This window comes from Neoarius graeffei, chromosome 4 (genome assembly GCF_027579695.1).
Source record: "Neoarius graeffei isolate fNeoGra1 chromosome 4, fNeoGra1.pri, whole genome shotgun sequence".
NCBI classification, from domain to species: domain Eukaryota; kingdom Metazoa; phylum Chordata; class Actinopteri; order Siluriformes; family Ariidae; genus Neoarius; species Neoarius graeffei.
This window is the reverse complement of record NC_083572.1, coordinates 57,796,367-57,823,226: the sequence shown is the minus strand read 5'-3', so window position 1 is coordinate 57,823,226 and position 26,860 is coordinate 57,796,367. Positions and strand designations below refer to the sequence as shown.

The window sequence follows — 26,860 nt, the reverse complement described above, 5'->3', positions numbered from 1 at the left end:
TTTGAAGTACAATTCTTCACATTATCTGACAAAAAGTGAGGATTTATTTATCTAACTCGATTTGAATGTGAATGCAATACTGCGTGGGTGAATGAATGGTGGAGAAAAAAAAACACCACTTTTTTTTTTTTTTTAACTTTGGGATATTCCAGTATTCTGTACAACCACATACTCTGAAGCGGAGAGACACTCTAGCTATGATCACTCTGTGCGTGCGTAGATGGCTCGTTCAGTTCATGGATTTACCACTCTCACACAGACCCTGAAATGCCACGATGAGCTACAAATCATGGATCTGCTCACAAACAGCACAGGAATCCAACGAATCTGGATAAACTGTAAAGTAAAAAAACACTATAATCTACAGTCAATGTCATGATACTTAAATTACCTCCCCTCATTATTGTGTTCTAATAAGTAAAAATATTATTATTATTATTATTATTATTATTATTAATGTTAATTAGCGGCACGGTGGTGTAGTGGTTAGCGCTGTCGCCTCACAGCAAGAAGGTCCTGGGTTCGAGCCCCAGGGTCGGCGAGGGCCTTTCTGTGTGGAGTTTGCATGTTCTCCCCGTGTCCGCGTGGGTTTCCTCCGGGTGCTCCGGTTTCCCCCACAGTCCAAAGACATGCAGGTTAGGTTAACTGGTGACTCTAAATTGACCGTAGGTGTGAATGTGAGTGTGAATGGTTGTCTGTGTCTATGTGTCAGCCCTGTGATGACCTGGCGACTTGTCCAGGGTGTACCCCGCCTTTCGCCCGTAGTCAGCTGGGATAGGCTCCAGCTTGCCTGCAACCCTGTAGAAGGATAAAGCGGCTTGAGATAATGAGATGAGATGAGATGAGATGTTAATTAATATTTATATTTCTGTTCATTTTGGATATATAGGTGTCTCCTCACAACTCCAGCATCCCTGGTTGGACCATGAGCTCGGGTTAGACTGGGTGTGAAAAATTAAATCCAGGGGAAGAGGAGATGCAGTTGTGGAGTATTTCTGCTCAAATGGTGCATGGTTTTGCCCAATGGAAACAGGTTTTACTCAGGAAAAAAAAAAATTAAAAAGAACATTGGCACTATGATGGATTGGTATCCCGTTCAGGGCATTTTCCCATCTTGTGCCCACTAATCCAGGGACAGGCTTTGGGTTCTCTGAGAGTTGAAATGCAAAATTATAATAAAATATTCAATAATTCACAGTATAGCAGATGAAAAATGCATAGATATTACATTTAGTACACTTCTAATCAAGTACTTGATGCTGACATGCTTAATAGTTACTAACATAAGTTCAAAATTCAATGTAAGGAGAACACTAGATACAGAAGTGCTCTGTGGTTAGTACACTAGATACTAAAGTGCTTTGTGGGCAGTAGACTAGGTGCTGAAGTGTTCGGTAGTTAGAGCATAAGTCATGACTCCGGAGAGGCCTCAGGGGCCAAACTCTAGCCAAGAGACTCGATCTTTTCATACGCTTAATACCATGATAAAGCAGTTACTGCAGAAGAATTAAAGAAAGGTTTTGGATGTATTAGTAGCTGACCCTGGACTGGTGCAATGAACGGGAGATGGGGCTTCAGGTAAACAATCAATAGAAATCTTTTTTACATCAATTATTTATTTATTTTTACATTATATAGTTAATAAAATTACATTATTTTTATTAGCACTTTTTTTTTTTACACTTACACTGTATAAATAAAATACATCTGCACATACTTACTGCTGTAATGGAGCCATTTTACCCCTTAACAATCTAAAAAAAAAAAAACAGGACCACAGTGCAAAAAAATGAATCTTAGCAAGTGGAAATACCTTGCATATAATCAAACAGATCTAATATTTCGGTGAACCAGATTACAATAACCCAAATCTAAAATTATTAAACCTTTCTTCTAGACATGTTCACCATTTACATATTTTAGCATTACATTATTTTCAAGCTTGAAATAGTCATGTTCTATTGGCCAATAGAATAAAAAAAAATCTAAAAGCTTGAAATTATTTAAAAAAATAAAAATAAAAATGTCTAGAAATAGGTTTCATAATCTTATATTCAATTTATATTACGAAAACTTATAACAGGCAATTTGACTAGATTCAAGAGATTTTCTTTTGAATTCTTTTGGAGTGCAAACCTCTCAACACCTCTCTAACTAATCTATAACTACCTCTTGATTATGATGAATATTTATATACAACCTTAATAATGCCATGTAAGGGTAATAAAAATATGAATATGGCAAAATATAACCCAAACAATAGCACCTTGCAGAGGCACTACAATTGAGAAAATATTCACTATGGTAGATTCACCAGTTTCTTGACAGGGCTGTGCAGCAGGCAGAAGGCGGCATACGTGCACGCACATTCGCAGATTCACACACAGACACACACTTTCTCATTGTAATTCCTGAATTCTATTAGTCCTGGCCCTGCAGTGAGCCTGTGCTTAGCGAATAAATAATGCTAATGATGACAATCGCTCACACTGTCACACAAACTCTCACCGGCACTCCTCAGGGGCACAAAGCCACATTGCGGGCAGGTAGGTGTGTGTGTGTGGTCGTGTCTGCATTGGTGAATGTGTGTGACTCCAGTGCTCATAATTGCTCCTGTCCCTGCAGCCTTCTCTCCAGGCCTTCGTCCCTACAGGCCTCTTCGGTGTGGTGTGTGTAGCAACTTCTGTGTTCACCCTAACACGTCCTCTGTCTCTTGATCATACTGATGTTATTACTGAGGCTCATTAGTAAGTGTATGTGTGCATCTGGGTGAGAGACAGAGACAGAAAAAGTATGGAAAGACAGACAGATGGAGGAAAAAAAAAGAGAGAGAGACCAAGAGACAGATTGTAGAGTGTGACCCAAGGTGAGAATTGAATCCTCCTTGTCTCGGAGTCTTGACTGGAGCGGCAGATTGTCAGAGCGCCACTGGATTTCTGGTGTCATTTCACTCCAGGTGACTCACCTCGCAGCCAGTAGAACATCAACCGCTCTCTCTGGTCATCTAACAAAACTCAATGTCATTACCTCCTCTCTACGAACACGCCGAAATATTGTTAACATGCCTGCATTTGCAAAGCCACTCAGAATATATGAATAATGAAAATTAATAAGCATACAAATCATATTAGATAATTGAATTCAGCCACAGTGAAAAATGAAACAGAATAAGAACAGGGTTTTGCTTTCCCCCCCAACAATTTCCCAAAGAGCCGTGTCAGAGATTTAATATTATGCCTCATAGATTCAACCATTACAGGGTTTGGCAAAACAGCTACAGAAAAAAAAAAAAGAGAGAGAGAGGACACATTGGACACACATTCACTTGCATAAAGATAATGCAACAGCTTCAACAGAAGGGGAGGAAAAGTACATGTAAAAATAACTGATTCTGTTCTCTAATGCCATAATGGAGTTTGGTGGCTTTGAGGGACTGGAGAAGAGAAACATTAATGGAGCAGACAAGAGGCTCTGAAACAATGTGCTAAAATCAATATCGGCTCGATCCCGCACCTTGCCGTAAGATATACTTTTATTCTATTAGCCTAGTTTCTAAACACATTTGTAGCATTTTTCAAAGTCTAAAAGTAGCTCAAAGCTTAGATGGATGGATTTTGTTTGGATCCCTAATATGATTTGAGGCACCAGTGGATGGACAGGCTTTTGAATGCAATCAAATGTTTGAGCATAAAAACGCATTATGCACCTAAGTTTACATGTCCAGGCGACCCAACGTGGGACCAGAATCGCCAGAAATAGTTATGATATAAACACAGATTTGAGAGGAGAAAATATTGAATAAATTCAACTAATATATTTAAGATTACCCATCAGTTAGGATGGATGGCTCATGGCACAGCTATGATTCTGACCTCAACTGCTACAGTACACAAAATCTAAAAATCCCTGTCCCCTATGGTTCTCTGGAAGCCCTCAGAAGTTCTGTGTAGAACCCAGTATATACTATGTTTCCCTATCAGACAGCGTTTCAACCTTTACAAAGATAACTATCCAAAGAAAGAACGCAAGCATCACCTCCAAACTGCCAGATAACATTTACATCTCTCCAGGATCACACTGTACACATGTAACTCTGTAACTGAGCTTTGCAGAGCAAAACACCACTTTCCACTGTGTGATCTATTAAGCTGTTTCCAGTTATATCTTCTTTTTTTTTTTAACATACTTGCCTGCTAATTATTGAACATCCTTTTAGGCCCCTCATCTGCTCACTAATTATTCTCAGCCCATGGTGAAACAGAGCGTGATGTGTAGCTTCCTTCGTGTATAAACAATAAACTGTCGGGTGTTTTTCTTCCCCACAAAGAGATCACAAAAGATTCCCAAGCCCACAAATCCCTCGTCTTGATAAATCAGGTGAATGAGCAATAAATAAGAGTCACATAATGTAGTGTCACTAACAAACTAACCTTACCTTTATCTTCAGTTACCTCTGCAGACTACAGAACTTAAATGTCTGTTTTGTTTGTGTTTAAGGCTTAGAAACATACGGTACATGACTAGATTCAGATGGAAAGAGTGAGAAGTGCGTGCTTGCTCTGTTCACCTGAAACCTGCAGGAGCAACGTTTCACAATAGCTGAACAAACAGGTTATAGATTTGCTCTGGAAATGAAAGAAAGAAGTTGAAAGATGCTGTGGCTAGAGTACAAACAAAACCCAGAGAGAGAGAGAGAGTGCTCTGAATGGATGAGTGGAAGGAGGAACGCTGTGGAAAACAAGAGCCAACAGCATCATCTAGTGTTAAAAAATGAATTCAAATGTGAACGAATGAGCAGAGAAACAAATTATGAAATGGATAAATAAATGAACAAAATAAACAAATAAATCAATTAATGTAAATTATCTAGTCAACCAATCATTAGGGAGCAGAATAATGCACACAATTATGAAGATACAAGAAAAGAGCTTCGGTTCATGTTCACAGCGAACGTCTGGGGGGGGGGGGGGTGATCTCAGTGATTGTCCATGGCATGGTTGTTTTGAGTATTTCCAAAACTGCTGCTCTCTTGGCATTTTCATGCACAACAGTTTCAAGCGTTTACTCAGAACGGTGCAAAAAACAAACATCCAGTGAGTCATAGTTCTGTGGGCGACAACACCTTGTTGATGAAAGAGATCCGAGGAGAATGGCTAGACTGGTTCAAGCTGACAGAAAGGCTATAGTAACTCAATCACTCTTACAACCAGGGTGAGCACAAAAACATCTCAAAATGCACAGCATACTGAACCTTGAGATGGATGGGCTACAAGAACAGGACATTATATCAGCTTCCACTCAGCCAAGAACAGGACTGCAGTGGGAACAGGCTCACCCAAACTGGACAGTTGAAGTTTGGAAAGATGTCATCTGGTCTGATAAACCTCAATTTCTTTTATGACATGCAAACGATGGGGTCAGAATGTAGCATCAACAGCATGAATTCATGGACCCAACCTGCCTTTTTCTTTAAGATATTTTTTGGGCTTTTTTCACCTTTTTATTGGATAGGACAGTGTAGAGACAGGAAATGAGCGGGAGAGAGAGACAGGGAGGGATCAGGAAATGACCTCGGGTCGGAATCAAACCCAGGTCCCCAGATTTATGGTATGGCGCCTTATCCACCTGAGCCACAACGTTCACTCTCTACACATCAGACTTCAAATACAACTCGGAGTCTTGCCACATGCAGAAGTTCTTGGATGATACTGCGATTGTGGGATGTGTTCATGATGGACAGGAGGAGGAGTACAGGAGCCTGATACAGGACTTTGTGTTGTGGTGTAAATCCAACCACCTGCAGCTGAACACTGGCAAAACAAAAGAAATGCTTGTGGACTTTAGAAGGTCCAGGCCGACTCTGCAGACGATCTCTATTGAGGGGGTCGATGTGGAGATGGTCAGGACCTACAAATACCTGGGTGTACATCTGGACAACAAGCTGGACTGGACAGTGAACACTGACACCCTCTACAGGAAGGGTCTGAGCAGACTACTTCCTGAGGAGGCTCGGGTCCTTCAGGACCTGCTGAAAACTGCTGCTGATGTTCTACCAGTCTGTGGTAGCCAGTGTCCTCTCCTGTGCTGTAGTGTGTTGGGAAGGCAGCATTAAGAACAGAGACACTGGATGGCTCGACAGGCTGGTGAGGAAAGCTGGCTCTGTCCTGGGAACTGAGCTGGAGTCCTTTACATCAGTGGCAGAGCGAAGGGCCCTGAGCAAACTGCTCTTAATCATGGACAACGTTCACCACCCTCTGCATGGCGCCATCATCAGGCAGAGGAGCTCGTTCAGTGGCAGACTGTTGTCCCTGCCCTGCACCACAGACAGATTCAGGAAGTCTTTTGTCCCTCAGGCCATGAGACTGTTCAACTCCTCCCAGCTCAGCAAAAATAAGACTCTGTGACTCTGCTGTACTCAGGACTAGTTACACTGCTCTTTTCATGTCCATTGCACTTCTCTGTGCTTACATAGATGTACATTATGTGCATAGATGGGTAGATACAGATATTTGTAGATAAGCTGGTATGTTGTACGTTACCTTATTATATACTTTATTATATACTGTTTATAACCTAATATTTATATACTAACTTATTATATATTGTATACGATCACACTATTACATATACCAGGGCTTTTCAAAGTGTGGGGCGCGCCTCCCCTAGGGGGCGCCAGAGTTCTTCAGGGGGGGCGCAACGTGAGGAAAAATAAACCAGAATAAGTTACTATTGCGGACATTTAGCGAACTTCAGCTAGCCTTTGCCAGAGACAAAATGGATCGATTTTTAGTACCTAAAGCTACAGTGAGTGAGGAGACACAGTCTGGGCCAAGTAAAAAAAGAAGGAAGTATGACCACGATTATTTAAAGTTTGGATTTTCATGGACTGGATCTGAAGATGCTCCACTGCCACAGTGTGTTGTCTGCCAAGAGGTGCTAGCTAACGATGCTATGAGATGTTTAAAACGTGTAAAACAATATGTTTAAAAAAAAAAAGCACAGATGTTTAAAATGTGTAAAAAAAAAAATGATGTTTTAAAAAAAGCACAGATGTTTTAAATGTGCAAAAAAAAGATGTTTTCAAAAAGCACAGATGCTTAAAATGTGTAAAAGAAAAAAATTTAAATGTGTACAACACCCATTTTTTAAAAATACGAATAGAACATTAAGTATCGCAACAATAAAAATTGTAAGGGGGGGCGCTGTTGTTTATTTGCTCTCTGAGGGGGGGGGCTGACTCTCCCACACTTTGAAAACCCCTGACATATACTATATGTACTGATGTATACTTTAACTATGCCTATCATGTAATATACTATGCTTTTTATCTACCATATACTACTAAACACACTGCACATGTATGTAACTGTCCACAAAGTATTTGCACTACTCATTACACGCTTATTTGCACTGTGACTGGTTACTGCCAACTGCACTATTTCACTACCTCCCACACTGAGAGCTGTATATTCTATTACTTGCTCTTATTGGTAATGTTTTATTTCTTCTGATATTTTGTTTTTTGTATTTTAGCTTTTATACATATACTGCTATTTAGTTTTTGTATTGATCTTGTGCAATGCGGAAATGTTACTGGATACCTTGAATTTCCCTCTGGGATTAATAAAGTATTCAATCAATCAATCATGGCAGTAAGATAATGTGCCATGTAACAAAGTACCTCAAACTGCTTCTAGGAACATAAGTTCAGTGGCCTTCTCAGACACCAAATCTCAATCCAAGAGAGTACCTTTGGGATGTGGTAGAATGGGAGAGATTGGCAGCATGAGGGCAAAAATTAAGTGATGCATGTCATGTCAATATGAACCAGCATCTCGGAACCTCAAAGGATTTTCTTCAGTTGAGTCTGGCCCAGTATTCATATCCTATTCCTCGTAAGGTGGCCGGTGATTGTATGTGCACCTGCATGTAAGTAAACTCAAAATAATGTTAATTATAATTATGTATGTATTTGAGATCATTTTGAAATAATAAGAGAGTTTGAGTTGTTTACTTCTCATGCTTCATTCTTCTTGATTTATCTTCACTTTGCCCCTTCTGTCTACCTTGGCAGACAGGTCATAAGTCAACTATGACATAGCAGCTCTGAGGTCACCCTGGCGTATCCTCTGCCGAACGGCATGAAGCCAGCCATCAACAGGATGTGACCCGTATCTGAAGAGGGCTGCTGTCAGCCAATCATGCAACTTCTGAATGTTAATAGCTACCTGTGCACGCTTCATGCCCTGCTACTGACAGAAAGATGAGCTGTGTGGTTATGTATCTGCATGCACATGTGCACAGGATTTTTACATACTATTATGACTCACAGGCACATTCCAGACTGGGTAAAACCTGGCAAGATTTTAGGATAAAAACAGAGAGAAAGAAATTTATGAGATGATTTCTGAGATATTAAAGCAAGATATGTCATATGGTCTGCAAAAATCCACTGGCTGTTGCTGCAATTAGATTCTGAAAAATAAAATTGGTCAAAATTGAGTTTTTTCGCCTATAATGTACTTTGACATGTCTACTTAAAGAAAGCCTAGATATCCTATCAATAACCATAGATCACAGTGTGTATCTTTAATAAATATGGTCGAAGATGTCTAAAACATTGCTAGAGTGATTTCCTCACATGGCGAGTGTCACAATATGGCTTGATATCCAAAGTTGCTGGATTGGTGAAAATCCCAAACATTCGTTGCCCAATCTTAAGGAGCTGATCCTTACAAGTAACAACATCCAAGAGCAAAGTGATCTGGATCCTTTCACTTTAGTAAAGACCCTGACTCTTCTCAGTCCTTTAAGGAGCCCAGTAACAGACAAGAAACATTTGAATTTAAATAAGCAAATACTTGGGCGGCACGGTGGTGTAAGTGGTTAGCACGGTCACCTCATAGTCTTTCTGTGTGGAGTTTGCATGTTCTCCCCGTGTCTGCGTGGGTTTCCTCTGGGTGCTCCGGTTTCCCCCACAGTCCAAAGACATGCAGTTAGGTTAATATGGGATGGCTTTGGGCTGAGGTGCCCTTGAGCGAGGCACCTAACTCCCAACTGCTCCCCAGGCGCTGTTAGCATGGCTGCCCACTGCTTTGGGTATGTGTGTGCGCTCATTGCTCACGTGTGTGTGAATGTGTGTGTTCACTGCTTCAGATGGGTTAAATGCAGAGAGGAATTTCACAAGTGTATGATGAATAAAGTTGTGCTTTCTTTCTTTCTTAAGAGCCTTTGATTGGATAATTACTGCAGTGATTAATATGTTTCAGCTGGCAATAATTCCTGTAACCCTAATTGACAGAAATTAGAGTCTCATTCCTTTAACAATCATGCTGTGGTTGTGAAAAAGATGCTGCTGTATTTCAGAAGGGTCAAAAATATTGAACTGCATCAAGCAAAGAAACAACTAGGGAGATTGCTGAAATTACTGGAATTGGGTTTTGAACTGTCCAACACATTATTAAGACTTTGAAGGATAGTGGTGAACCACAAGAAATGTGGTGGTGGGGGGAACGACACTCTTGACTGACCATGATCAGAGATCATTTAAACACTTGAAGTCAAATAGTAAAAATTGTCAGTAGAACCTCACTTCTATGTTCAATACTGAAAGTAAGAGCATTTTCACACTCACAATGTGACGAGAACTCACAGGACTGGGACTAAACAGCTGTGTGCCCATAAGAAAACCACTTATTAGTGAGGATAATTGGAAGAAAAGCCTTCAATTTGCTCGGGAACAAAAAGATTGGACTTTGGAGTAATGGAAAAAGGTCACATGGTCTGATGAGTCCAGATTTATCTTATTCCAGAGTGATGGACGCATCAGGATAAGAATGCCACTGTACAAGCCTCTGGAGGCAGTGTTCTGATCTGGGGTTGCTTCAGTTGGTCAGGTTGAAGCTCAGCAATGTTATGGGGCAATAAAATGAAGTCAGCTGATGACCTGAAATGTACTGAATGACCAGGTTATCACATCAATGGACTTTTTCTCCTCCGATGGCATGGGCATATTCCAAGACAACAATGCCAGGATTTATAGGGCTCAAATTGTGAGGAATCATTTCCACACATGAATCGGCCACCACAACCCCTTAAACCCTGACCCTTAACCCCTTGAGTCCTTACCTTTACCCCATTTAAAGTCTTTGGGATGTGCTGGAAACAACTTTACGGAGTGGTTCAACTGTTCTGTCATCAAGCTAAAAGGTAATGTGACTCTGGATGGAAATAAATGTTGTGACATTACATAAGGTTGTTGAAACAATGCCACTGTGAATGCACACCATAATCAAAGCTAAAGGCATTTCAACGAAATATTCGAGGGCAACTGCTTTTTTGCCCAGGCAGTGTATCGTGTACTCAGTTCAGTTTTTAATTAGATGTCAAAATGTTAATGACACACCAGCACCAGCACCACCATCAGAGAAAAATGCTTACACACACACTCTAAATTAATCAGCAATTATTTGAGCATCGATGTAAGTGCAGACAGAGATCAGTTTAAATTCCATGAGTGACTTACCTCAGATGATAAGACTAGAGAAAATGAGATGGACAATTATGATGACAACGACAGCAAACTTTAAGAGCATACATTTTGGATAAAATTTTAGCATAAAATAATTTTTTTTTCTTATTTATTGCATATAAAATTACATTTCAATGAACTTGAATTTTCAGAATCCTTAAAAATGATCTTTCTTACAGGGAGTCAGTGTTATCAAGCATGTCAGCTAATGGTAACTAGTGTAAGAATAATAAAGCTAGTATAAGGCAGGGAGAACATGGAAATCTTTTGAATTAGAAAATACGATTAAACCAGCTGACCAAAAGCCCTGACCAGTGAATAAACCCTCCACAAATGACCAGTTGTGAGAGTTCTGTTCTTAGACAGGTAGCTTAAAACTGTATACTCTGATGTGTTCTGATCAGGCTTGTAGTATTCAAGTCCAGGACTTGGACTCGAGTCCGACTCGTGCCCTAATTTTAAGGACTCATGACTTGACTTGGACTCGTGCATTAACTGCATTTGGACTCGTAAATTGGAGACGAGGACTCAGGGGTTTTTTTTTTTTGTAACATGCCATAATAATTTGGCACAAGATATTTATATCTACATTAATTTTTATACTAATTTTGTGCAAGAGAATGCACAGTCACCTGTTCATACATCATGTTCAGGAACAAACTAACATTAACGGTGCTAAAGTGCCTGGAGAGAATGACCTTAGGATTGTCCGCTTTGCTTATACAGACTTCTTGAGCAGTGGGAAAAAATGCACTGCTATGTGTTCCATATGTAGAAGAACTATTGAGGAGATGACAGGGACAACCTCGAACTTCAATCGTCATTTGGCAAGACTCCACCCAGAGAAGGAAGTGACACGCTATGTTCATTGCTCTGTTGATAGCGGGGTTTGCTTGCTGACCGATGAACGAGTTAGTGTTAACTCTCATGTTATTTGCCCTGTTGATAGTGGGCGGGGCTTGCTGAGCGACAAACAAGCTTCAGTGTAACTAAACAGGGCCGTCAAACAGTAACTAAAATGGAGCCGTCAAGCAATAATGTTAGTCTAACACAATAGCAGAGACGCTTTCACATACGGTAAAGGCAGCAAAATAGCCACCATCAAATGGTGCTGTTGGAGTCTTGTTCTTGGACTCAACTTGAAATTTTCTTTAATGACTTGAACACTGGGGACTCGAGACTGGACTTGGACTTAAGGTTTAGTGACTCAACTACAACACTGATTCTGGCCAACAAGTACAGCTACATAATGGCATCAGTGATCAGGTAGGCTATGACAAAATCCGATATGTAACAAAAATACATTTTTATTATACATCTGTAATAATATGGAAAAAAACAACAGCACACTCCCTATATGGTCAAAGGTTTGTGGACACCTGACCATCACATCCATATGTGGTTCTTCTCCACACTGTTGCCACAAAATTGGAAGCACAGAATTGTATAGAATGTCTTTGTATGCCATAGCTTTACATTTTCCCTTCACTGGAACTAAGGGGCTCGAACATATGTTCCAGCAAGACAATGCCCCTGTGCATAAAGCAAAGTGCATGAAGACATGATTTGGAGTAGAGTGGTCCTAATTTTACTGTGCTTATCTGTTGATAAATTTGCTGACAAAATTACAAGTAGTGAAGAATTGAATAAAAAAAAATGATTAAATGAAGCTTAATGAGGTTTATTGCCTTTAAACTCATGTTAGTCACATCCCAAAGCAAGTAAACATGCAACCTGTCACTGAAGATAATTATGTTAGCTGCTGAGAGAAGCAGAAAAGGTACTCTCTCTCTCACACACACACACACACACACACACACACACACACACACACACACACACACACACATCTCCTGAAAAATGTCAGCAAGGAAAAAGCCAAGCTTGCGTCCAGTGCTGACCTTCATATAGCTGTTGACCTGCTCTCCCTTCTTCACCACAATTTGCACAAGGTACAATGGTATCAGCATTAAAAATGAAACACATGCAGACAAACACTATCCAGGTCACTGACGATTCCAGATAGGGCTAGCTGGCTGTAAGGCGGCATGCTGCAGGTATAGCTGAACATTTCTTCGAAAAACATTACATAACTCATTAGTAATTTGGCTAATTTGGACTCGTCTTGCATTGCATGTGCAAGAGAATTCCAACCTGGTCTTTTTTCAGTGTGATTTGGCCCATCTTACGATTTCCCACAAAAAGAGCACGCAACCTTGTACACGCTCTCCCCCAAGCACACATGGATGATGGAGTTTGCCAGGAAGAATCCAGATTTCTTTCCAGTTCTACCCTGAAACAGATAGACTGCCATGCTACATACATTACTGAATTTTATAATCAATCAATCATAGTTAGGGATGTAATGATACACTCTGGTCATGATTCAATTCGATTTACATTACTGGCTTCATGATTCACAATTCAGGGCAGCACGGTGGTGTAGTGGTTAGCACTGTTGCCTCACAGCATGAGGGTTCTGTGTTCGAGCTCAGTGCTCAATGGGGACCTTTCTGTGTGGAGTTTGCATGTTCTCCCCGTGTCTGCGTAGGTTTCCTCCGGGTGCTCCGGTTTCCCCCACAATCCAAAGACATGCAGGTTAGGCTAATTGGTGGCTATAAATTGACTGTAGGTGTGAATGTGAATGGTTGTTTGTCTCCACGTGTCAGCCCTGCGATGATTTGGTGACTTGTCCAGGGTATACCCCGCCTCTCGCCCATAGTCAGCTGGGTTAGGCTCCAGCTTGCCTGCGACCCTGCACAGGATCTGTTGTTCAAACAGTACAACTGCATTAGATACATCATGTGAAATTACACATTCCCATGATGCACATTGTCAAAATTATGCATTATGATGCATCATCTCACAATGTATTGTTACACTCCTAATCATAATAGTAGATATCGGATAGGCAATGGATACCAAAACAGGACCACTGCATTACTGTGCCCTAAAGGCTAGAGTTTTAAATATAGAACATTGATCCATATTTTCTATACAAATTGGTAAGGGATGAAACTCAATGTGGTGTTCTAGTAAAATAATCAGTGATGGGGTGGTGAATCAATGCAGCATTGAGACATTACCATGACCAGACATTATTTTAAACATCTTCAGAGAATAAAGACTTGTGTTTTATCCTTTTATAGTTACAGTGGTGCTTGAAAGTTTGTGAACCCTTTAGAATTTTCTATATTTCTGCATAAATATGACCTAAAACATCATCAGATTTTCACACAAGTCCTAAAAGTAGATAAAGAGAACCCAGTTAAGTAAATGAGACAAAAATATTATACTTGGTCATTTATTTATTGAGGAAAATGATCCAATATTACATATCTGTGAGTGGCAAAAGTATGTGAACCTTTGCTTTCAGTATCTGGTGTGACCCCCTTGTGCAGCAATAACTGCAACTAAACGTTTGCAGTAACTGTTGATCAGTCCTGCACACCGGCTTGGAAGAATTTTAGCCCATTCCTCCATACAGAACAGCTTCAACTCTGGGATGTTGGTGGGTTTCCTCACATGAACTGCTCGCTTCAGGTCCTTCCACAACATTTCAATTGGATTAAGGTCAGGACTTTGACTTGGCCATTCCAAAGCATTAACTTTATTCTTCTTTAACCATTCTTTGGTAGAACGACTTGTGTGCTTAGGGTCGTTGTCTTGCTGCATGACCCACCTTCTCTTGAAATTCAGTTCATAGACAGATGTCCTGACATTTTCCCTTAGAATTCACTGGTATAATTCAGAATTCATGGTTTCCTCAATGATGGCAAGCCGTCCTGGCCCAGATGCAGCAAAACAGGCCCAAACCATGATACTACCACCACCATGTTTCACAGATGGGATAAGGTTCTTATGCTGGAATGCAGTGCTTTCCTTTCTCCAAATATAACATTTCTCATTTAAACAAAAAAGTTCTATTTTGGTCTCATCTGTCCACAAAACATTTTTCCAAGAGCCTTCTGGCTTGTCCACATGATCTTTAGCAAACTGCAGATGAGCAGCAATGTTCTTTTTGGAGAGCAGTGGCTTTCTCCTTACAACCCTGCCATGCACACCATTGTTGTTCAGTGTTCTCCTGATGGTGGACTCATGAACATTAACATTAGCCAATGTGAGAGAGGCCTTCAGTTGCTTAGAAGTTACCCTGGGGTCCTTTGTGACCTCGCCGACTATTACATGCCTTGCTCTTGGAATGATCTTTGTTGGTTGACCACTCCTGGGGAGGGTATCAATGATCTTGAATTTCCTCCATTTGTACACAATCTGTCTGACTGTGGATTGGTGGAGTCCAAACTCTTTAGAGATGGTTTTGTAACCTTTTCCAGCCTGATGAGCATCAACAACGCTTTTTTCTGAGGTCCTCAGAAATCTCCTTTGTTTGTGCCATGATACACTTCCACAAACATGTTATGAAGATCAGACTTTGATAGATCCCTGTTCTTTAAATAAAACAGGGTGCCCACTCACACCTGATTGTCATCCCATTGATTGAAAACACCTGACTCTAATTTCGCCTTCAAATTAACTGCTAATCCTAGAGGTTCACATACTTTTGCCACTCACAGATATGTAATATTGGATCATTTTCCTCAATAAATAAATGGCCAAGTATAATATTTTTGTCTCATTTGTTTAACTGGGTTCTCTTTATCTACTTTTAGGAATTGTGTGAAAATCTGATGTTTTAGATCCTATTTATGCAGAAATATAGAAAATTCTAAAGGGTTCACAAACTTTCAAGCACCACTGTACATCTAATGATGTGGAAACAAGTTAGTCCCCAGTATCACATATCAATTGTGTTCTCACCAGCCTCTTGTTTATTCTTTTTTCAGTTTATGTTAAAGCCTTCTGTTATGACTCTCCCATAGCAGAAAACCTAAAGTTACAGCTTTACTTGCTAACTAATTCTCTCAATGTAAATTTAACCAGAATAATTACACACATTTAGGGACATGTGTGGCTTCACATAAACTGATTAAAAAGTTGAGGACTATAGAACAGGGCTGGAAATTAAATTTTGTTTTCATCTGCCACTGTGGCTGGTGGATTCCAAAATCTACCAGCCACTCAATTTTTATTTTATTTTTAATTTTTTTTAACCAGCCACTTTACTGTTTTAACTGAAAGTGTCTAACTGCATGTGAAAAAAAATACCGTAAGAACTACAATATTCAAGCATGATTATTTAGGTAAACAGGCTAAGTTAAATATTCAAATTTGAGGAAAATACTGACATTCTTTATCTCTCAATCTCATATGCGCGCGCGCGCACACAACTGTAAACTAATGGAAGTTTACATTTGTTGAGTTGGGCAGATTTAAAAAAACAAACAAAAAAAAAACACAAAACCCCACGAACCATTCACAGAACTCCCCATTGCTGGCTTCTCTCCACTTCTCATTTAATTAAAAAAAAAAAAAAAGTTTTTCAACCTTTACATCTTTGGCCTGTGTCTCCTGGGAGGTTTTTTTTTCGCAGACCTTCTAACTTCTGTGAGGTAACATTTTTTGTTTGTTTGCTGCAATGCGAGCAACGTTGCTTGACCTGAGGTAATTCTCTTTAACCGTCAGTTGGTAGTTAGCGTTCTATACACAAGTTAACACTAGATAGCCTTTTATGCTCAAACTAGCATTAGTTAACATTCTACACTCAAGTTAGCATTCTATGCTCAAGTCACCACATTGAATCCAAGTCTTCTTGTTTCACTCGGACATTTTAAAGAGGAGATTGTGTCCTCATTCAAGTGCCCGAGTGGAAAAAGTAGACCCGCGATTCAGTCTGTGTTGTGGAATGACACAAATAGTCCTTTTACAATTACATAATTTCTTTGTATATGCTACTTTTATTTACCCACCACTGTGGCTGGTAGGTTGAGCAAATTCACTCGCATTTTGCAGACAGAGGGTGCTAATTTCCAACACTGCTATAGAAACAGTAACATTAGAATGAGTGCATTAATATAAACCTGTGATTTGCTGGGACTACTGCCAGATTTGCTGTTACAGAAAACGTATCACCATCTTCTGAGCAATCAGAATTGAGAATTCAACAGGGCCACAATATTATATTTAACATGAAATAATTCAATACTTACTCTCCACCACTCCTCACTGGAATCATCTATTACTGTTACATGATCCCCAGGACTGAAACATACACACACAAATATATACACACAGGTAATTGAGGATAAACACTGCTACTGAGCAAAAACAGCCAAACACAATCACACGGCAGATTCAAGGACAGTGTTAAATATGGAGGGATACAAGCTACAAAGCATCAAAACAGGATTGATAGTAAGCATTAGGTGCTAGACTGGTCTGCATTTTCACTTACTGCAGGTCCAAGCCATCTTTCTCAATGGCTTTAAAACAATACAGTAGTGTGACTGAGAGAAGACTCCAAGTTTACCTGGCTGAGGTGTCTTCATCTGTAACACATCATAATCCAGAGAAATGACTATGTCCACATTTGGGATCCTAAATTCACAAATGTCATCACCCCAGGCAATATAAAGTTGGCCAAAAGCAGTTACATAAACATTTCAAATAATTATCATCATCATCATGAGCACACTGGGCTGGAGTCTCTGACCTTTTCATCTGGTGTTTAGTCCTTTGCCATTTCTTGGCTCCTTGGGCAAAGTTGTGGGTGTTGTTCAGTGGCGGCTGGTAGTCTTTCAAACAGGGGAGGCTGGTCAGTTACGATATTTCCAAATTTTAAAAGAAAAAACATCAATTTTGCCCATACTTTTGCCTCTGATCTGGCTGATTGTTGGCAGCATCACAAACTGTGAAATAGCAGGTTCTTTTGGCCCATTAGCCTACTGTCCAATATACATGATGGTGGTGTTGGGGGGGAGGGGTATATTTTAACATTTTATATTTTAAAATTGTGGCATGTTGTTTAAAAATTGATCATTATTGAAAGCAGCTCTTTGTCAGGAACCTCAGCAGTAGAGCTGGGTGCCACACATTTCATTCAATGACACTTTCCCTATATTTTACTTATTTTAACTGAGAAATGTTTTATTGACAATTTTGATAACCCTTCACTTTTAATCCAGGTCTGTAGTGTGAAATGTTCTCGGCTGTGTTTTTGTTTAAAAATGTTTTCAAAATTGTAGCTGTGTTTAATTCATATCCAGAAAAATATATATTCCAATATAATATACTCAGCATAAACATTTTAAATAGATTCTATATTTTTGGTCCATCCATGACATATTACTAAAGTAGCCTATTTACTGTTGTTGATGTGGCTCACTTGCTGTTAGCCAATTCACTTTCTCGTACCAGGAGAGCTGAAAGGAACGAGTATTATTCCCTACCTTTTTCACCAAGTCAATTTGAGGCGTTGGTCTACCCTGCTCTTTAATTTTAATTTTTTCCTCGAAAGGAAGACTGGCAAATGGCTTCGCCAAAATTAAATCAGCAGTGCTTGGCATCCGTGCGCAGCTTTCTTGCTAGCTGACTAGCCCCCTCAAGTTCAAGTTCAGTCACTCAAATAAACGAAATTTCTGGAACTAAGATAGCAAACTTGACAACACTATATTTACACTTTATTTACAATGAAAATATAAACAAACTAAAAAAGCTGGTAGAAACCGTATGTAATGAATGAAATCGAGATGTAAGCTGATCTCTTACAATACACCACAGCACTTGCGAATCCGCATGGGACTGAACTGAGATTCACCGCTGCCTGTCTATAGTTGAAACGAGCTGTCAATCAAAGAAAATATCCGGCCGCTTTCACCAATCACCAGTCTCCTTGCGGAAAGCTTTGCCATATCCCTCCCATGTGAGGCTGGGAGTCCATAGGCGGGCATTTTCGCAGTATTTGTCCAATAACCGTCTTGCATTTTGATATTGAAAAGCGCATAGCTCCCAAATGCCACTGAAGTCCACTGAGGCTGGGACTCTGTGGGCGGGCGTTTTCGCAGTATTTGTCCAATAATCATCTTGCATTTTGAGATTGAAAAGCGCAGAGCTCCCAAATGCCATTGAAGTCCACTGAGGCTGGGCTGCATCGCGCTGTCACAAGGGGGAAAAAACTCACGCACACATTAAAGTTATAAGGGAATGATTTCGCACTGTAATTGGGTTGAGCACATATATTTCTATGATTCTGGATCTGAAATAGCAATGTTATAAGGTCGGCTATAACATAAGCCTAGCGCAATTCATCCTACACGATGTTCGTCATTTTTAGAGGAGGCTGAGCCTCCCTCGTTGTCTTAGAGCAATCACCCGTGGTGTTGTTACACTTACACTATTTATTTAGCATTTCTATCAAATTACCATCTGTAAGCATTACTCACAGTTCTCTCCTTCCCTTTAGGTTGGGATTTCTCTTCTTCCATCATCATCTAGGACAGTAGAAAAGTTCAGCAGTGTGTGTGTAATTTTTATAGATAGATAGATAGATAGATAGATAGATAGATAGATAGATAGATAGATAGATAGATAGATAGATAGATAGATTGTATTGTGCATGAAATTTTCATAACACTACAGGGAAAGAAGCTGAAACAGGTTGAAAACTAAGTATCTCGGTTCGTTGATAGAATCTAGCAAGAAGGATATGGAAATAAGAATTGGACTAGCTTGGCAAGCACTGAACAAAATGGACAAACTATGGAAATCTAACCTAGAGAGACTGCTAAAAATACAGTTCTTCAAAGCAACAGTTGAGTGTGTTTTGTTGTAAGGTGCAGAGTCCTGGACACTTACAAAGGATATGAACAGCCGATTAGATGGCACGTACACACAAATGCCAAGAGCAGTTCTCGGTGTTTCTTGGAAAGATCACAAATCGAACAATGAGCTGTACAGAAACCTCAGCAGCATATCAATACTTCGTGTAAGGAGGCTGAAGTTTATAGGGCACACGTAGAGGAGAAACGACGAATTAGTGAGTCAAGTGCTTCTTTGGGAGCCAAAGCAAGGAGTAAGAAGGAGGGGAAGACCCGCACTTATGTTGACCAATTGAGGAAAGAAACCGGATTACCCGCTGAGGAGTTGAAAAACATCACGGATGACTGTGAAGAATGGAGGAAGCTAGTCGATAATGTTCGAGCTAGCTCGAAAATAGATTGTGTATGAAATACAAACTCTTCTTCTCTGTCTTTCACTTTATTGAACACTTTACATTTTTTTTCTTCTGATCGTTTCTTCCTTTCCTTTTTGGCCATGATAACCCTGACACGCAGCATCTCAAAGACTGGGTCAGTGCGGTTAAATTGTGCTGTGGAGAAAGTTTTTAAAAACAAAACATTATCTATTATCATATAAAATGATATCTAGACTGGGGCAGCACAGTGGTGTAGTGGTTAACACTGTCGCCTCACAGCAAGAAGGTCCTGGGTTGGAGCCCAGCGTTTCCATGCCCATCATTTCATGCTACCTTGCAATGTTTTTGGTCATATTTAAGAAGGAAAATAGTCCTAAAAGGTTTACTAACTTTAAGCAGAAATTGAATATATTGTTACTAACTAAACTGCCATTTTTGCAGTTTGCTGAAGACTTTCTTAAGACAGGAAACATCAGTAGAACACAAATATCTGCACAAGCAGTTGCAGAGGCTCGAATGCAGGTAGCTTGTGCACTGCTTGAGCGTAAAGGTTAGTGGCATCAGACATAAAAGCAGAAGAAACATTTCCTTTGAACGTCTACCAAAATACGCTACCTTTAAATTTGTATTTCAGAATATGAAAATAGAGCATCAAAACATGCTCCCCATGCTCTGACAGTACCCTTGGAGTGACTGGAGGTATAAAATAGAATGTGTATCTACTGGGAGCATTATTTGAAGGAGAATATTGGTATATCAAAATGTGCTACTTTAAAAAGGTCATAATAAAAAACATGCAAGCCAAGCTCTGACAGTACACGTGACCTCATTTGTAATATAAATAAATACGTAACGTAACTTCTTGTGTACAAAAATCTTACCAATAGTCAATGGTAGCAGTTTTTGACAAAGTAGCATAAATCAGTGGACTCTGCTGTTGATTGGCGCTATGGTAGCATTTTTTGATAAGGCAGCACAAATAGTCAAAACACCAGTTTCCCCCACAGTCCAAAGACATGTAGTAGAGCAGGTTAAGCAAACCATCGTGCACTTTGTGATATAAGCATGAAATTTGGCATGATTGTTGCTTATAGGTCACTTTTTCAGAAAAAAAGTGCTAGCCACGAAAAAAATTCAATATGGCGGCCATTTTTCAAGATGGCCGCCAGACGCATCCTCGTTTCATGTTTTTGTTAAGAAAACACAGAGCAAATTGTTATATAAACCTGAAATTTGGCAATAATGTTCTGTGTAGGTCATGTTATCAGTTAAAAGTGCTAGCCCTCCAGAAAATTCAATATGGCGGCCATTTTTCAAGATGGCCGCCAGACGCGTACCCGTGGCTTTGTTAAAAAGCCACAGTGCATATTGTCATATGAACCTGAAATTTGGCAATAATGTTCTGTGTAGGTCATGTTTCCAGTTGAAAGTGCTAACAGACCAAAACATTCAATATGGCAACCATTTTTCAAGATGGCTGCCAGACGCACATCCCTGTTGTATGGTTGTGCTCATGTGTGCCCCTAAAATTGACTGCTATTGCCGGGATGGCAATGAGCTCTCATTGCTTACAAAATATCCCAAATGGCTTGCAAACCACACAGCCTCTGGCAGTCACGTGTCCACCCTAGCCTTCCAGAGCCGGCAGGGGTGATTTTGCAGATAGAGGTGGTGCGAAAGGTGGTTATCTGCCGCCACAAAACCAGTTGCTCTTAGCAGAAGAAACTGAGTAATGGCACTAACTGGAAGGGGATGAGGAGGACGAATAATGGCACTTACTGGAACAGGACTATGAGGACGCCGAGTAATGGCACATCTTCTGGCAGTTCATAGGGCGTAAGAAGAGAGTGTATGTCGCTCACTACCAGGGCACACTGGTGACAGACACTGCTGTGAAACTCAGCATGGGGTTCAATGTCAGCTAAACATTGAGTTAATATCCCAAATGCAAGTGCTCGAAGGCTGGAATAGGGTGTACTCCACTGTGCAGTTGCCCTTGTGAGATTTTTAAGCAAGGAACAGTGACTGAACTTTGGGCCTAGCCATGCTGGCAATGGCAAAGTAATCCAAATTCAAATGGTCTACCAAACTTCACTTTGGACAGTGGTACATATCCATTCATAAATCAGAGCTGGCAAACCATTTTTATGGTAGGGGCATTGTCTACCTAAAACTGTGTAATTGGGTGCTGGGGGAAGCAGTTCAGGGATAAAAGATAGATCTCAGCAATGGATATTTTTGTTGATGTCATAGATTTGACCAAGTTATTTTTCACTGTTGAGCATTAGCACTATTTTCGTTCACTTGTTTTTCTCTGAAAGGCCTATGAGCATGCTGGAAAATCATGTGACCAATTCATTTGGGACTATTTGATGGAAGGATCAATCAGCAAGAAACAACTCTTGGAGCTTAGGAAAGACATGGGAATTTTCCCAAAAAAGCATTGGAATGTAAGGGTTTCACAAGATTATCCACTGTGAAAAATAGGCTTTTCATCATGCCAGATTGGCTAATTGTGCAATCATTCTGTTTTTCTGCATGTAATTCAGTATTATAATGGCAATAAATCAAAAATGTTTCATTGAATTCATCTTTTGTACTTTGACACCAGAGCAAGACCACTAACGGGGGATTTTTTGGCGACCATCTTGAAAAAATGGCCGCCATATTGAATTTTTTGGGGGGCTAGCACTTTTAGCTGATAACATGACCTACACAGAACATTATTACCAAATTTCATGTTCATATCATAATTTGCACTGTGTTTTTTTAGCAAAACCACAAAACAGGGACACGTCTGGCGGCCGTCTTGAAAAAATGGCCGGCATATTGAATTTTTTTCGTGGTTAGCACTTTTTTCTGAAAAAGTGACCTATCAGCAACAATCGTGCCAAGTTTCATGCTTATATCACAAAGTGCACGATTTGGAGCAAAATCTGCCTTAACCTGCTCCACTAATGCAGGTTAGGCTAACTGGTGGCTCTAAATTGACTGTAGGTGTGAGTATGAATGGTTGTTTGTCTCTGTGTGTCAGCCCTGTGATGACCTGGCGACTTGTCCAGGGTGTACCCTGCCTCTCACCCAGCTTGCCTGCGACCCTGTACAGGATAAGCCACTACAGATAATGGATGGATGGGATATCCAGACTGGCTTTAGTTGAAAGTAATGAAGACTGCTTGAGACGGTAAAGGACGAACAGAATGGAAGCAGCTCTTTAACTGTGGCGTTTTGCTGACTGCTGTAGAGAGGAGAGCTGTAGGCCCTTCTAAAACCTGGAGACTCTGTGTGTGTGTGTGAGCGAGCGAGAGATCAATGCCAAAACACCGTCTGCCCACAATGACCTGCCACAATGTGTGTGGCCTCGAGCCACTGTAGTGTATGACCTTCATTAAACTTGGATAGAAAGAGAGACAGAGAGCGTGTAGAGGGAAAAAGTTCATTTATTATTAAATTTATTGCATATGAAACAAGCATATTATTACTACTACTCACAGTTTTCCCAAAGCACTGCTGGAACTCAGCGTAGCTCCGATACTGATGGTGAACATTCGTCTTACAGTTTTTACTATCATGTCGGTTCATAGCCAGCACACTTATGAACAATCATATGTGCTTACACACATCACAGAATTTAAGCTTCTTGCAATAGTGATCTTTAAACTTGTGTGGTTTATCATTGATGAGTTTAACTGGTTCAAGAGGGGGAGACTTCTTTCTCTTCATCGTAGATAAAGTAGACCTGAGAGAACAAAATCACACAAAGGTGTGACATCTCAAGTACTGTGATGAAAACCTCTGCCACACATGCACCATCGTGTTCACACCAACTTGGAAATTATTGGACACAGCGAAGCAGACTGTCTTATGGGAGAAGAAGAAATAGCAGAAGAGGAAAAAAATCATCATGGTGTGAACATTGAAGGCTCATTAAAGTAGAAATGCAACAAGTCCAGATCTCCGCTACCACTTTCATTTTATTTCGAAGGACAAACACATAATCAACATTTCTGTAAACGTGCCCATGCAAGCCAGCTGGCTCATTTTCAACTACAGTCCTTTGGAGAGATGTTCTGAAAACTATTACTTGTAGTGTGACCTTATACATTTCCTCAAGCATGATAACTGTTTGCTTCCCCCCCCTCCCCTCATCGGGCACTTTTTATCTGATGACTTCATAATGTCAAAAAGGCAAAAAAAATAAAATAATAACAAAAGACATTAACCTAAAAACATGCATCACAGGCCATATACAAATATTTGCATTTAAAATATCTGACTTTATTCAAATGTCAAGTTTCTAAATTGTCCTAGAACAGTGTTTCTCAAAGCGAAGCACAGCTAAGGAGTCCATGATTTTTTTTTTTATTTAGTTACAGCAGTGGAAATCAAAATCAACTACTATGAAAGTTATTATATGTAACATTATCCATGTTTCCTTGAACCTGCTTAATGCACAATTTGAAATTGCAAACTGAAAAGAGAGTAACGGAAAAACACTAATTTAAAACAAAAAAAAAACATTTCCAATATCGCAAAAAAAAGGTTGTTTTTACACTCACATGAGGTGGTTTTTGAGACAATTCAAGAAAGCAATATTTCATAAAATTGAAATGGAAACATTTTTTTTTTTGCATTTAAGTCACATGACAACATGAAGAGCAAATGGAAATGCCATTCACAATTGTGTTTTAAAGAAATTTTTTAAAGGTCCCATGGCATGAAATTTTCACTTTGAGGTTTTTTAATGTTAAAATGAGTTCCTCTGACCTTCTTAAGTCACCCCAGTGGCTAGAAATTTCATAATGTGTAAACCAAACTATGCCCAACATTTGAGAATGGCGCGTCAAAACGGCGCGTTGATAAGCTCTTCCCTTTACTATGTCAGCAAGGGAGATGATCCCCACGCCCCCCTCTGGATTCCCACCCACTGTATGGATTGCCCCACCCAGTTGTAGTGAGGAGACCATAGAGGACACAACAACATGGCATCACCTAAGCGAGCGAAACATGGAAATTGCGCTGTACATGGATGTGACAACACAGAAAAGAGTCTGTTTTTACTGCCGACGGGAGAGCCCTTGAAGACGCAGTGGCTTAATTTTATTTACTCCAATAATACGCCGTTGAGTCTACCTAAGACGGTGTATGTTTGTCGGAAGCATTTTCCTGAGGAATGTTTCCACAACTTGGGACAGTACAGGGCAGCTTTTGCACATCAACCGTCACTGAAGCCTGGGTCCGTACCAAGCATCCCTGCCGCATCAGCCACAAACACCGAACAAGTAAGTGTATAACTGTTAAGTCGTTTTGCCGTGTTTTAAAATCGGTGTGTTAGCCTAGCAATGGCTACATTAGCTGTGCAGCTAACCGCTTCCTGCAGTTAGCCAGGTAATCTGCGCTACAAAACTAAAAAGCATGCAGCATGCTCTGTTAAACTGAGTTTAGTCTGGAAATTGACTGTAACTTATGAGCTTATGTTTGACTATTGCTCCGCAATGCATGTCTTCTGTTGGATAAGCGATATGTTGCTGTAGTTGCTGCTTCTATCCTCTTTGGTTATGGAGTGCGTGTTCAAGCCTAGGGTATTATACGTTCGTAAACTACCACTCCGAACACTCTCACTCTCTGTTCTCTGTGTCACGTTGAGTTTACGAAAGGAGTCCGAAGGAGAACGGGGTTTTGTCTTAGCAGCGTGGCTACAGGCGCTGATAGCAGCGAGTATGTGTGCGCGCAGCTTGGTCAAGCCCCTCCCCCCATGGCCCACCCTCTACCCTTCCCCGCCTCCTGCTTCTCATTAGCAAAACGACGCACTGGGAAAAGCGCTGAAATGGGGCTTTCTCCCAGGAGGCTATATTTACGTGCCGAGGGTTCATTTCGAGAAAGGCTGCGGATATAACATCCGGAAGCCTCCACGAGCCCGTTTAAAGCATCAACAAACCACCATGCCATGGGACCTTTAAATATTGCTTCTGTTGTGCACAAGAATGCAATGGAAACTCAGTTATTTGAGATCTTATAGTTGTGTGTGTGTGTTGGATTAGTCCCTTTAATTAAATGGGTTAAATCTAAATTTCCATAACTCGAAAACAAATAGCCTGTAAATAATGCCAACGTGTAAAATAAATAAATAAATGACAAAATTTTATTGTGCACATTTAAATAAATGCTCATGAAATAAATATATTCTGACGGGTTCCTTTCAATGTATTTTACTATTAACGGGTTCCCTGGCTAGAGAAAATTTGAGAACCCCTGACATTGGACATTCAAAATAAACCTGAAATGTTTCAGAGAGACATGTCTTGTCCCTGTGATGACTAACATGCAAAGAATCTCCAAAATCTATGGAGACCTTCTAATTTGAGAAGACACTGTTGCTGCCAATGATCTGTTTCCGCCTCCCGAGTGTGCTGTCCAGTGTCTGGCTTGGCATTTCTTTCACAGCAGAGCTCCCTCACATGGGAATATAGAAATAACTCCAACAGGGACTGATATCACTGTAAGCAGAGATTACAGGAATGTGGTTTTGATTTTGCTCCTGAATATATTTCAAAGCAAAGACTGCTGATCCAAGGATAACAAGCACCCATTTCTCACAATGATGTAATGCTGCAGATCACAGAATAAAATCAGCCAACATGGCTGAGAACAGTGTCAAAGCACGAGGGCTACCGAACCTACTGTGTTATTCCTCCTTCATTATGCTGTCAGGAACAGGAGGATCGTAATGGAGGTTCAGGGAGTCCTTCTCATGCAATCTGTGGGCAGGAAAAAGCTGAGATGCAGGGACTGGTGTGAAAGGATTATTCAATTTTTCAGAGTCTATTAGTGGATAATTGTCCATAGTCTACAGATGCACTGCATAGAGATTAGGTTTAAGAGCAAAACGGTGGCTCTAGATATGAAAGGAAAAAAGATGAGTCATATGCTGGACCACTTTCTGGTCATACTGGGACATGACTGAAAGCAGACCAGCTGCAAAACGTATGTACAACCAACAGGGGGCACTGTAACATTAAACATGTTAAGCCATTTTCACCTCATAGCAAACACTACAAATTTGGAGTTTTTTTTATTTTTAGAAAAAAAAAATTAAATCATAATTCTGAATAAGCATATTTAACTGTAAAGCAAAAACATAAAATCACTTCCCTTATATCATTCCAAGTATATATAGATTAGTTAATAGACGAAACAATTAGCACGTGGTGGTAGATTTCTATTTGAAATAAGAAGTT

At 40.2% G+C, this 26,860-nt stretch overlaps 1 pseudogene; it reads right to left on the bottom strand.

Moving 5' to 3' along the window:
• LOC132884592 (SH3 and cysteine-rich domain-containing protein 3-like) overlaps positions 1-26,466 on the bottom strand; it is a 137,069-nt pseudogene extending 110,603 nt beyond the window's left edge.
• Between the last annotated feature and the right edge of the window lie 394 nt (positions 26,467-26,860).